The sequence below is a fragment of the Palaemon carinicauda genome, chromosome 3, assembly GCF_036898095.1.
Source record: "Palaemon carinicauda isolate YSFRI2023 chromosome 3, ASM3689809v2, whole genome shotgun sequence".
Classification (NCBI taxonomy): domain Eukaryota; kingdom Metazoa; phylum Arthropoda; class Malacostraca; order Decapoda; family Palaemonidae; genus Palaemon; species Palaemon carinicauda.
Genome location: NC_090727.1, coordinates 82,012,331 through 82,024,830, shown reverse-complemented (window position 1 = coordinate 82,024,830; position 12,500 = coordinate 82,012,331). Strand labels below are relative to the sequence as shown.

Genomic DNA, 12,500 nt, shown 5'->3' with positions numbered 1-12,500 from the left:
GAATATTCACACAAGAATCACAGCTTTACATAATTTGCCATTAAATTCCTTATAAAGTGGCTTAACACTGCTAATTTCATTATTAATTAATACTAACTTAACCCTTTTACCCCCGGGGTTTTTGGAAATTTCCAACCCTTAACCCCCAGGGGGTTATTTTTTTCCCAGCACATTTTGCAGTATATTTTTTTTAAATTGCTCTAACAGCTCTAACAGCTCTTGGAAAATGCCTGAATTTTCTCAAAAAATTATCAAAAAATATGAAAAACAAATTTTTATAGCATTTTTTTGCAAGGACGTACCAGTACGTCCTTTGGGGGTAAAAGGGTTAATTCAAATAGCCTATCGTACAACGTAATCTTTGCTAGGTGATGAAAATATATACATAATACAAGATTAATTTCGCTTAGATGTAATAATGCCTATATGGATATGGGCTATATTACGTACAAACAGCTTATATCTACTTCACTTAGCATTATAGATATTTCACATTAGTGTACCCGACACGTCAAAAATCAGGTTTAGATGTTTATGCACACATGCGCACACAGACAGGTTAACCCTTCCCACTCCCTCCTCCTTTCCTAACTACAACACGCTAGCTTTGGGCAATTTATGGGAGATTGTTTTCCAAGTGGCAGGAAAATATGTATGTGTATATATATATACATATATATATATATATATATATATATATATATGTATATACATATATATATATGTGTATATATATATATATATATATATATATATATATACATATGTATATACATATATATATATGTATATATATATATATATATATATATATATAATGTATATATATATAATGTATATATATATAAATATATGTATATATACATACATACATATACATATATATATATACATATGAAATATGTATATACATATATATATATATATATATATATATCCAGACACCTGCTATTTTTTATACACGGGAGATAAAACGTCTTTTCACAGCTAATTTCACTATGAATTATGATAACCTTTCGCACATACTAGCCTTTTTAGTCGACCAAAATTTCGAGTTCTTAACAAGATTAACTTTGATTTAGGTGAGAATCTTGGATTATAATTATATTCACTCAATTAAGATAATAAATACTATATCGTTGAGGGAAATATACCGGAGAATGAACAAGGCAATTAAGTATTCCCCAAATGATCTATTCATTAAGTACGATTAATATTAAAATAAATGTTGGGATATTTTTTAGGCCTAATTCCAATGTGTTGAGTCAACAAAGACTGAGGCGAGCACGGTCCCTACTACGGTTTCGAAAGCGAACTTCAAATCCTTAAGCCCTACAACGACGGCAACAGGTTTAAAGGTTACTCATGAATGGCAGACACAAGGGACAGTGACAATGCCCTAGAGACTGTCCATACATACAATCCCCCTCTCAATCCAAGTTAGGACCACGGAGGGCCAGGCCATGGCTGCTCATGACTAAACAGGTAGACCTAAGGGGTCCCCTAGCTCATAAGGATGGTTAGGTTGTAGACACTACAAGAAAGTATCATAATTGAGAGGATCTCGAATCCCATTCCGGCAGATCGAAAGGCAGAGAGAGAGAGAGAGAGAGAGAGAGAGAGAGAGAGAGAGAGAATTCTTAAAGCAAAACTATTACTTAACGTATGTAATTTCTAACCCAATTAACGGGTGCCTACAGCATATAGTTAGCCTGGTCTTTTTTAAATAAATATGCACATACAACGAGCCATAATATAATATAGATAATTACATTGAACAAAGATGGTACACTTGGAAACCTCTCTCTCTCTCTCTCTCTCTCTCTCTCTCTCTCTCTCTCTCTCAAAGTGAGATATAGTCAGGAATGGAGGAGGGGGGTGAGAAGGGTTGAATCTGTGAATATCTAAATATTTATCATATTTTGTAAATATTCATTCGAATGACTAATGTTTATATAAAAATGATGAGTCATAAACCACATCGTGAAAACCAATAATAGAAAATGTATATAATATAAATATATATTTATAAAAATGAAAGTGTAAAACAGTATTTTCATAATAAAAGTAAAAAGTCAGTTTTTGAACACTCGGATACACTAATAAATATCGAAAAGAAACAGCATTAACGTATGTAGGCTACTGATAAAAACGTTGTGTGACATTTGAAACGTTACCAACACCTTTAACGCCCCCCCCCCTCCTCCTAAAACAGCCAGGTAACTTACAACAACAACAACAGTACCCCAGACCTCCCCGAGGGAGGTGATTAGCACAACACGGCCCTTCAGGCAATTTGTTACCAATACATTTATCGAAAAAAATGGCTCTATTTTATAAGGGGGAAAAGTAATGAGAGAGAGAGAGAGAGAGAGAGAGAGAGAGAGAGAGAGAGAGAGAATTGCAATGGTTACTGGGTACATTGTTGAACTGTGGTTTTAAAGGTTTAAAGGCCGCTCATGAATGGCAGATTTAAGGGACAGTGACACAGCCCTATCAAGAAGGACAATGCCATAGAGACTGACCATATATACATATGATCAGCACCTAAGCCCCCTCTTCACTCAAGCTAGGACCAGGGAAGGCCAGGCAATGGCTGCTAATGACTCAGCAGATAGACCTAAAGGCTCCCCCAAAAAACCCATCCTTAGCTTACAAGGATGGTGAGGTCGCAGCGACCAAAAAACCAATGAGTTTGAGAGGGACTCAAACCTTAGTCTGGGATTCACCAGTCAGACGTTACCACAGGCCATCACAACTACCAAGCCAATTTCAACTAAGCTTGGTGGACGTGTGTGTAGTATTACCCAAGGACAAATCTATAAGATTTTGAAGAATATACCTCGAATTTAAAGCACACAGTGGAGTTATGAGCAAAATAAGACTGATTGGCGTGGCGAAGGCATGCTCTCTACTGTGTGGTCCCATAGTTAACAATCTAGATACTCCAAATTAGTTCTAGAGAGATGTAACAACGCTAACGAATTCGCCCAATCAAAATATGACCCATTAAAACTATGAATTTTGCATACAATGATTCTGCATAGATTTGAATTTAAATATTCAGAGCCAAAATTTAACAAATCTGTCTAGAAATTCTTAAGCAAATCGCAAGATTCTGTTTTTTTTTTTTTTTTTTTTTTTTTTTTTGCATCTAAATGCACAAGATTTCATTTTAAAACTAAACAGTTTATTCGTACTTAGTAAACTTTGCTATTATTATTCCTTTATAATCGAATAATTCCTGCACACGTTATTACAATGAAATGCTTAACCCAATCTTTTAACTTTAAGAGCTGTTTTCCTGAACCTATCACACAGGGGAAACCACATTTCTATAGACTTTGGGGAAGAACCCTGCTCTCCACATATACAAGATCAGTTTATCATATACATTATTTACCAAACCTTCCAACAATGCCATCCCCCCCCCACCCCCAACCCCCAAGAAACCTCAGGCGACTCTCCCAAAACCTCACAAAGCTGAAGAAGCGAGGGCGGAAGGGATTAACATAACACGACCCTTGAGGACAATTCGTTACAGCTGACATGTATCGACAAAAGCTGATTTTATAAAAAAAATTACGGAAATATGAAATTGAGAGAGAGAGAGAGAGAGAGAGAGAGAGAGAGAGAGAGAGAGAGCTATTGCAATCGTTACTGGGTACATTGTTGAACTATGGTTAAAAATAAGACCCAATGATGAAAATAAAAGAAAATGGAATTATCATGATACAGGCACAAAAACTTTGTAAAAAAAAAAAAAAGTTCCAACCGATTTTGTTGAATTTAATAACTTCACCAACTATGATTGATCATACACGCATAATGATACAGAACAGCTTATATATCTTATGCTAACAACCGTTTAATGAATAGAATTAATGATTAGTAATTATCTGGAATTATTCTTTGCAATAGATAGATATTCGGGAATACAAACACACAAGAAAACCTGCAATCTTCATGTTAATATCTAAGCGATTCTTTGCTGTAAAATAAGCTGAAATTAGTTACTCGTTAATTAACAACAGTGAAAGATAATTATCTAATAAAAAAAACACGTCTCCTTCCTCTTTAAACCAATCCCATGAAATATTACTTAGTAGTGTACGCGACCCGTTAAAAATGACAGCTAAACACACGCAGAGATTCACCCCTTCCCGCCTCTCCCTCTTTCCTAATTACAATACGATAGTTTGGGCAATTTATCGAAGATTGTTGGTTTCCGAGTGGTTGCCGTTCAGCATGTATGTATGTATGTATGTTGTGTATGAATGTATGTGTGTATGTATGGGTGTGTATGCAAGTACGTTGTGTATGTATGTATGTGTGTATGCATGTATGTATGGATGGATGTATGTGTGTATGTATATGTATAATATATATATATATATATATATATATATATATATATATATGTACTGTATATGTATGTGTGTGTATATATATATATATATATATGTATAAATAAATAAATATATATATACATTATATATATATATATATATATATATAATATATACATATAATGTATATATATACACATGTAATATATATATTTATTTATTTATACATATATATATATATATATATATGTATAAATAAATAAATATATATATTACATGTGTATATATATACATTATATGTATATATATATATATATATATATACATATATATATAACATGTACACACATATTATATATATATATATATATATATATATATATCCAGACACTTTATCTTTATTATATAGGGGATATTATCAAGCCACCTTCCTCTGTACATCAACCACACGAGATATAATAATCAATTAACGAAATAGACGAAATGACAATTTTGAAAAAGATTGAACTTCTCTGAGTGAGATAGACCTCCAGTGGAAATGTACCAGTCCACAACGATGACACTCAAACAATCGTACGTTCAGTCATACGTCATTATTACGACACTAAGACGTCACTTATGCCACATTGGTTAACTTTCGAAACCCCATTGAGAATATTCCTAAAATAATCGTAATAATGATGGCGTTTTCCAAGAGACTTTTACGAACAAACAAACATCTATAACAATCTACATATCCTGGGATTTTATATCTGATATCTGATTTCACGTATATACGTCTTGCTTCATTTAACGAGGTCCACACTAGGCTTCTTAATACCCCTCCCCCCCCCCCGAATGTTTTGCTTAGTGCCTATATTAAAAACTACATTAAGGGTAGGGGCAAGGGACAGTCACATTGCCCCAACAAGCAAGACAATGCCCAATGATCAGCGTCCAAGTCACCTCTCTACCCAAGTTAGGACCAAGGAGGGACAGGCAATGGCTGCTGATGACTCAGTAGATAGACCTATAGGCTCCCCCAAACTCCCAACCTTACCTCACAAGGATGGCGAGGACACAGCGAGCAAAGGAACTAACGAGCTTGAGTACGAATCGAACCCTAGTCCAACTATTTATTGTAGAATTAGATGAACACTTAGTTTGTCAGTTTTCATCATATTTTTTAATTGCAACAGATTATAGCCGTCGGATTCAAGCGGGGTTTATTTCATAATGGGGCCCAGAAGTCAGCTGAGTGAGAAGAAAATCTTTAATATAAAAAACCTGATATCTGTAAGGGAGAAACACACAACTCCAAGGTTGGGAATTTCACTATTTTACGGAGCAAACCCAATAATTAACATCTTAATAACCCAGAGTCACTTCTAGAGAGAGATCTTTGTCACCAAATCAATACAAAAGTCCCATTAAATCTTTCAAGATTATCCAGTTAAAAGACTCACCTGTCATTAGTGCAGCTCTGAAGTGTTGTTAACGTATTCTATACGTTTGAGCCTTGGAACATCCAGGGAATTCTGAAATAAAGGTAAATAAATTAGGATTCTTATATTTTTAGCCAAACTACATTTAGTCATTGGATGTAGAACACTATTATTATTATTATTATTATTATTATTATTATTATTATTATTATTATTACAAGCTGAGCTACAACAATAGATGGAAAAGCATGATGCTACAAGCCCAAGGGCTCCAACAGGGCAAACTAGCCCAGAGATGAAAGGAAATAAGGAATTAAACTATAAATGAGAAGTAATGAATAAGAAAAATAAACTTATGTTAAGAACTATGACAACGTTAAATAAAAATATGTCCTGTGTAAACTATGAAGAGTGACTCATTTAAGAAATGTACAGGTTTTACATACTCTGAGTTCGCTTTTCCAGTGACAATTATTCCTTTACACTTACTCCAAGTAATTGCGATACATGCTAAGGATACAATGTCTGACCTAAGTTTATTTCTTTAACTGATTAGAAGAGTATCGATTGTTTTTAAAGGCTTAAAAGGCCGCTCATGAAATGCATGGGCAAGGGAGAGTGACATTGTCCTATCGAACGTTCGAATCACTAAGAAATTCTGTTACAATAAAAACACTGACGTAAAAAAATCACTAAAAATATGAATTAATAACTAGGCAATTAAAAAGGCTTAAACTCCAGTAACGAATTGCAAAATGCACAAAAATGTGTGTATAGAAATTACATTTGTATAAAATTGATTCGTAACAATTTGGGGAAAGTAATTTTCCTTATGTCTGGGAAACCCAACATATGATTAAGTAGAATCTATGTAGTTTTGCTTATTTCTATATGTGAATTCTAAAGGTAATATTATTATTATTCCTATTGCTATGAATAAAAAAAAAATCATAGGAAAGTTCAGCAACGTAGGATTCATTATGAACACAAACTAAAATTGGGTTTACCAAGCAAAAGCTTTTCCTATAATCATGAATTACTGACAAGTTAATATATATATATATATATATATGTGTGTGTGTGTGTGTGTGTGTATGTATATATATAAATATATATATATATATATATATATGTGTGTGTGTGTGTGTATGTATATATATAAATATATATATATATATATTACGTGTATATATATACTGTATATATGTGTGTATATATATACTGTATATATGTGTATATATATATATATATATATAATATAATTATATATATATATATAATATATATATATAATATATAAATATATATATATATATAATATATACATATATATAATATAATATATACATATATATAATATATATACTGTATATATATAATATACATACATATATATATATATGTATTTATATACTGTATATATATATATATATATATATCCGAATCCCAACTTATTTCGTCCTGAGAACCATCCCCCATTCCTCTTCCCAAATACGCACGCGCGCACACACGAGTAACAGCCCCACCCCCGTCAAAGAAACCACCCACAGCCCTCTATGATGTAACAGCTGTTAAGACTTCATTGCACATTTGAGCGACTCATTACAGTATTTAACAATTAAATAAACGTGCAACATGTATCAAAGTTTATTGGAGTTGGTACTGCATACTGTACATATATGTATACACATGCATATACGTACATACATGCACTGCATTCATATATGCATATTCAACTTTCCTTTGCCAATAGGTTAAAAGGATAACATATTTCAGCTTCCAATTCAGTCTTCGAGATTATACACAAATTAACTATCACAAGACAATTACATTCTTTAGGAGAGAGAGAGAGAGAGAGAGAGAGAGAGAGAGAGAGAGAGAGAGAGTATTGTTTAAATAACTAAGTTTAATCGTTAATTCTCCGTAAAATTACATTGCTCTCAGCCGTGTTTAGGTAAAATACGAGAGAGAGGAGAGAGATGAGTGAGAGGAGAGAGAGAGAGAGAGAGAGAGAGAGAGAGATTGTTTAAAAAACTAAGTTTAATCGGAAATTCTCCGTAAAAATACATTGTTCTCGGCCGTTTTTATGTAAAATATTAGGGACCGTAAAGAGAGAGAGAGAGAGAGAGAGAGAGAGAGAGAGAGAGAGAGAGAGTGCACAAACCCACTAAAAAAGTATAGGCTATATGGAACATAAACTGCCATATTACGCCATCCTATCATTTTCATTATAGCCCGTAAAGAACGCATCTTAACCCCTCTAAAAATGCCAGAAAAAATCTAACCTTGTTTCATTGTAAAACAAAAACAAAAACAAAAAAAAAAAGGTTGGCAGTAAATACTAAGCTGTAATTATTCGGTCTCTTTGATCTTTCAAATCGGCCGTGTAGAGATCGTGGTTTACTTTTCAGGCTTATCATATTATGTTTCACATAGACGTTGATATACACACATTTTTTCTCAATTCTTTTTACACCTGTCTTGGTAAGAGTATCTATATTTTTTTTCCGATTTAAACATCGTACATTTAATGGTCGATAAAAAGGTAATTCATAGATTTGTTTATCCAGGCTGATTTAATTAACAGGGGTATATATAAATTATTATAATATAACCACCAGGTAATTATTATAAATATATATATATTATATATATATATACACACACATATATATATATACACATATATATATGTATGTATATATATAATATATATATATATATATATATACACATATATAAGTATGTATATATATATGTACATGTATATTGTATATATATATATATATATATATACATAACATATAACGCACGGCTTAATACAAAACATAAGCCTGTTTCAACTCAAAGAGCTATGGAAAAAAATGGGAATAACACTAATACACAGAGAGAGAGAGAGAGAGAGAGAGAGAGAGAGAGAGCAACGTTTATACGAAAGCAAATTAAAGTAGAGAATATTCTAAAATGTAAGGTAAAGAAATGGGCATGGGCAAGATATTTTTCCTTATTTCCATTCCTCACTGGGCTATTTTTCCCTGTTGGAGCCCTTGGGCTTATGGCATCTTGCTTTTCCAACTAGGGTTGTAGCTTAGCTCATAATAATAATAATAATAATAATAATAATAATAATAATAATAATAATAATAATAATAAATAGATAGACATTAAGAATAACAGAATGGGTCCCTAAAGATTGCAAAGGAAGCAGGGGAAGACATAGAAGACGAAGGATTGACGAGCTAAGAAAGTTCGCGGGAACAGTGGCATAGAAAGACCGCAAACAGACGCGAGTGGAAGGACAATGCCTGAGGCCTTTGTCCCGCAGTGGACTAGCAACCGATGATGATGATGATAAGAGGAAGTAAATACATTGAGAACAAAATGTCCTTCTCTATTTCACAGTATTTTTTAAAACTTGGGATTTCAGGAAATTTCAGGCAACAAATGGAGTTTTCGACGTTAAAATTTCAGTTTTATCAAAAAAAAAAGAAAATAATAATCATATTACAGACAGAGTAATGTGCAGAATGAAATCTGTGTATATGTATATGTGTATATATATATATTATATATATATATAAATATATATATATATATATATCTATATATTCATATATATATATATATTATATCTATATATATATATATATATATATATATTTATCTATTTATATATATCTAATTATAATATATATATATATATATTTATATATATATTCATATTTATTATATATATATATATATATATAGATAAATAAATATATATATATATATATATATATGTATGTATGTATCACAAATGATTTGATATTAAAACAAAGGATTGGCATAAAGTCAGGCAAATATTTCAAGAAAAAATAACCACGAAAAATAGAAAGAGATTAAAATTGAAAAGCTATTTTATCTAATATACAGTAGTTATAGTTGCAAATAAATCAAGTTCATAAACAATGAAACGCCTATAAAAACGCTACATTGAATTATTATGAAACTAAGAAAGCATTTCTCTTAGAACACTAACGACGAAAGGTTCGTCGAACACGGTTGTCGAACCTTCAAACGGTTCGAAGACGTGGAGTCGGTCACAAATGTCAGCAAGTTTAATTAATGCACTTGTTATTCAAACAAGGAAAATGTTATAACGGTTTTCCCAAAGACATTAGAAATAACAGTTCAATAATGACAATCCTTAACACTGTATTATAAAATGATGTAATTAATTCCTTTCAAGGGAATTTCGTTAATTTATTATCTATGATGTATTTCAAATGAACTAAACCGTCATTTTGAAAGGAAAAGTAAGGCACACAGAGACAAGTCTTATAGTAGCCTATGTTTTCATGCACTATGCAATCGTAAATGAAAGCATAACAGGATTAATTACATGTTTCCTATATCATTTGAATATAATTAATCTAGTGATATAATAGGAGCTGCCTTATTACAAAGACTGCCTAAAGTAGGCCTAGGCCTAAGGCCTGTCTCTTACCTATGAGGTACTATTTCTGTCATACACGGCACATAGGAATGCACGTTGTATTAAAAATACATATTTACCATTCATATTCAATATACATACTGATTAGTAAATAAATTCATACAATAATATCAAACGAGACATTCTTTACGTTGTATATATCAATTTTAGTCAACCTTCCCAAACACTTTTAAGCCTATGTTCATACCATCAATTTTCAACTAAAATTTATAAATCAGCAGAGAATACATTCACATATCACTAATTTTCAACTACAAGTCAGTAGAGAATAATACATTCTTTGCTTTATTTATCAACTGATCATTTGTAACTTCCATCAGCTCCCGTTCACCAAAAAACCAGAATATGACAATTCAAAAAACCCGCCATATTTCGTCATATATTACATATACTCACTTGATTACCATCCAAAATTTACAACAGAATTATCTATATTACATAGTGACCATGAAACAGCATACAGAATACATTTTAAGTAAAATTGAAAGGGGAAATGACTTAGCCTACCTTCGGCAAAACGGAATCCAAAGAAAATCCGAATTATGCAAAATCACAGGTTTTCAAATGATCATATATCCAACGGACGATATCCACCTGACCTTATCCCTTTAGAAAACACACAGAAAAGGACTATCTATATCCTATTCCAAGGATAACGACGCAAAGAATAGGAGAAAAAACACGATCACTTAGAAAACGTAAACATGGAAAGGTCGATGAAATTCCCGCGTTTTTCCGGTAGTGTTGTGCCAGAGTTGCCAGGTTTTCTAAATGAGAAAAGGCAAACTTCATAATCAAACGCAACTTTAAAAGGCCATCCCATTAGCAGAAAAAAGGCCAAAAATATAGTATTTAAGGCCCACCTTTTTTCATACTTAATTATTATGTGCAAGGAAATGCCAATAACTTTTATTTACAATAATCCTTAATTACTAATATAAGGTGAATTATATTGTGTAAACTTTTTTTCACATTCTCCACTCTTCTAGTTATCCGAGACCTTTAGTCTGATTGAATGGTCTTGTAGTTTATCGAGTACAAACATACATACAGATATTTGTATACTTAAATACACATTTATGTATAGACCTATATATACACGTGTTTATGTGTGTTTGTCTGTATATATATCCACTGAATAGATGAACTTATACATCACCTACAAGGATGTAAATAGTTGATACATTATCAGTTTCATATTCACTAAAAAATGCAATGTGTCTACCTGACATACCTTTATGAATAGGCCTACATACACACGTTTGTATATAGCTTATGCTTTTGTCTGTATATATATCCACTGAATAGATGAATTTATACATCACCTACAAGGATGTAAATAGTTGATACATTATCAGTTTCATATTCACTAAAAAATGCAATGTGTCTACCTGACATACCTTTATGAATAGGCCTATATATACACGTTTGCATATAGCTTATGCGTTTGTCTATATATATCCACTGAATAGATGAATTTATACATCACCTACAAGGATGTAAATAGTTGATACATTATCAGTTTCATATTCACTAAAAAATGCAATGTAAGTCTACCTGACATACCTTTATGAATAGGCCTACATACACACGTTTGTATATAGCTTATGCTTTTGTCTGTATATATATCCACTGAATAGATGAATTTATACATCACCTACAAGGATATAAATAGCTGATACATTTCAAGTTCCATATTCACTAAAAAATACAATATAAGTCCATCTGAGAGTTATTGTTGTAGCCAGTGATTTTAACCATGCGGAGGTCCTATAAACTTTTTAGAGTATTTGTAAATAGTGCAAAGGGGGGTGAAGACAGTAAATTTAATTCCATTAGACACAGTAGGAGTCGATGAACGAAAAATCAAGACCGTTAATAAACTGGAATCTGCTCTTTTCAAAAATGAAATCAACTTTAAATATGATAATCACACCTTAGCCCCTTACCACCACCTCTCATATGATTTAACAAAATAAGCTTTCATGGTTTAAACTTTTAAGGTAATTGCCTTAGTTTGAGGTCATTTGCATGGTTTTAAGGTAATTTGAACGGTTTCAAGGTAATTTCGGTTTTACTAGTTTCAAATTTAAGGAAAATTGGGAAAGGTTTTAGGTCATCTAAGGTAAAAGTCAACATCATCTAAGTTAATGGCCACTTACTCAAGTTTAAAACCCTGATTCAGACACTCCATCGTAGTCTTGCTTTAAGCGTGTGTGAAGGATTGAA

The 12,500-nt window shown here is 31.9% G+C and overlaps 2 long non-coding RNA genes across 4 annotated transcripts in view; one reads left to right on the top strand and one right to left on the bottom strand.

Annotated features, from left to right (window-relative positions):
* The window catches only part of LOC137638355 (uncharacterized), a 41,698-nt gene extending 35,830 nt beyond the window's left edge, over positions 1-5,868 (bottom strand). The window contains exon 1 of the long non-coding RNA XR_011044101.1: positions 5,795-5,868. This is a non-coding gene — a long non-coding RNA (uncharacterized lncRNA). The remainder of the gene's footprint in view (positions 1-5,794) is intronic.
* The window catches only part of LOC137638354 (uncharacterized), a 475,922-nt gene that overhangs the window by 393,826 nt on the left and 69,596 nt on the right, over positions 1-12,500 (top strand). The gene's annotated exons all lie outside the window — the stretch shown is intronic.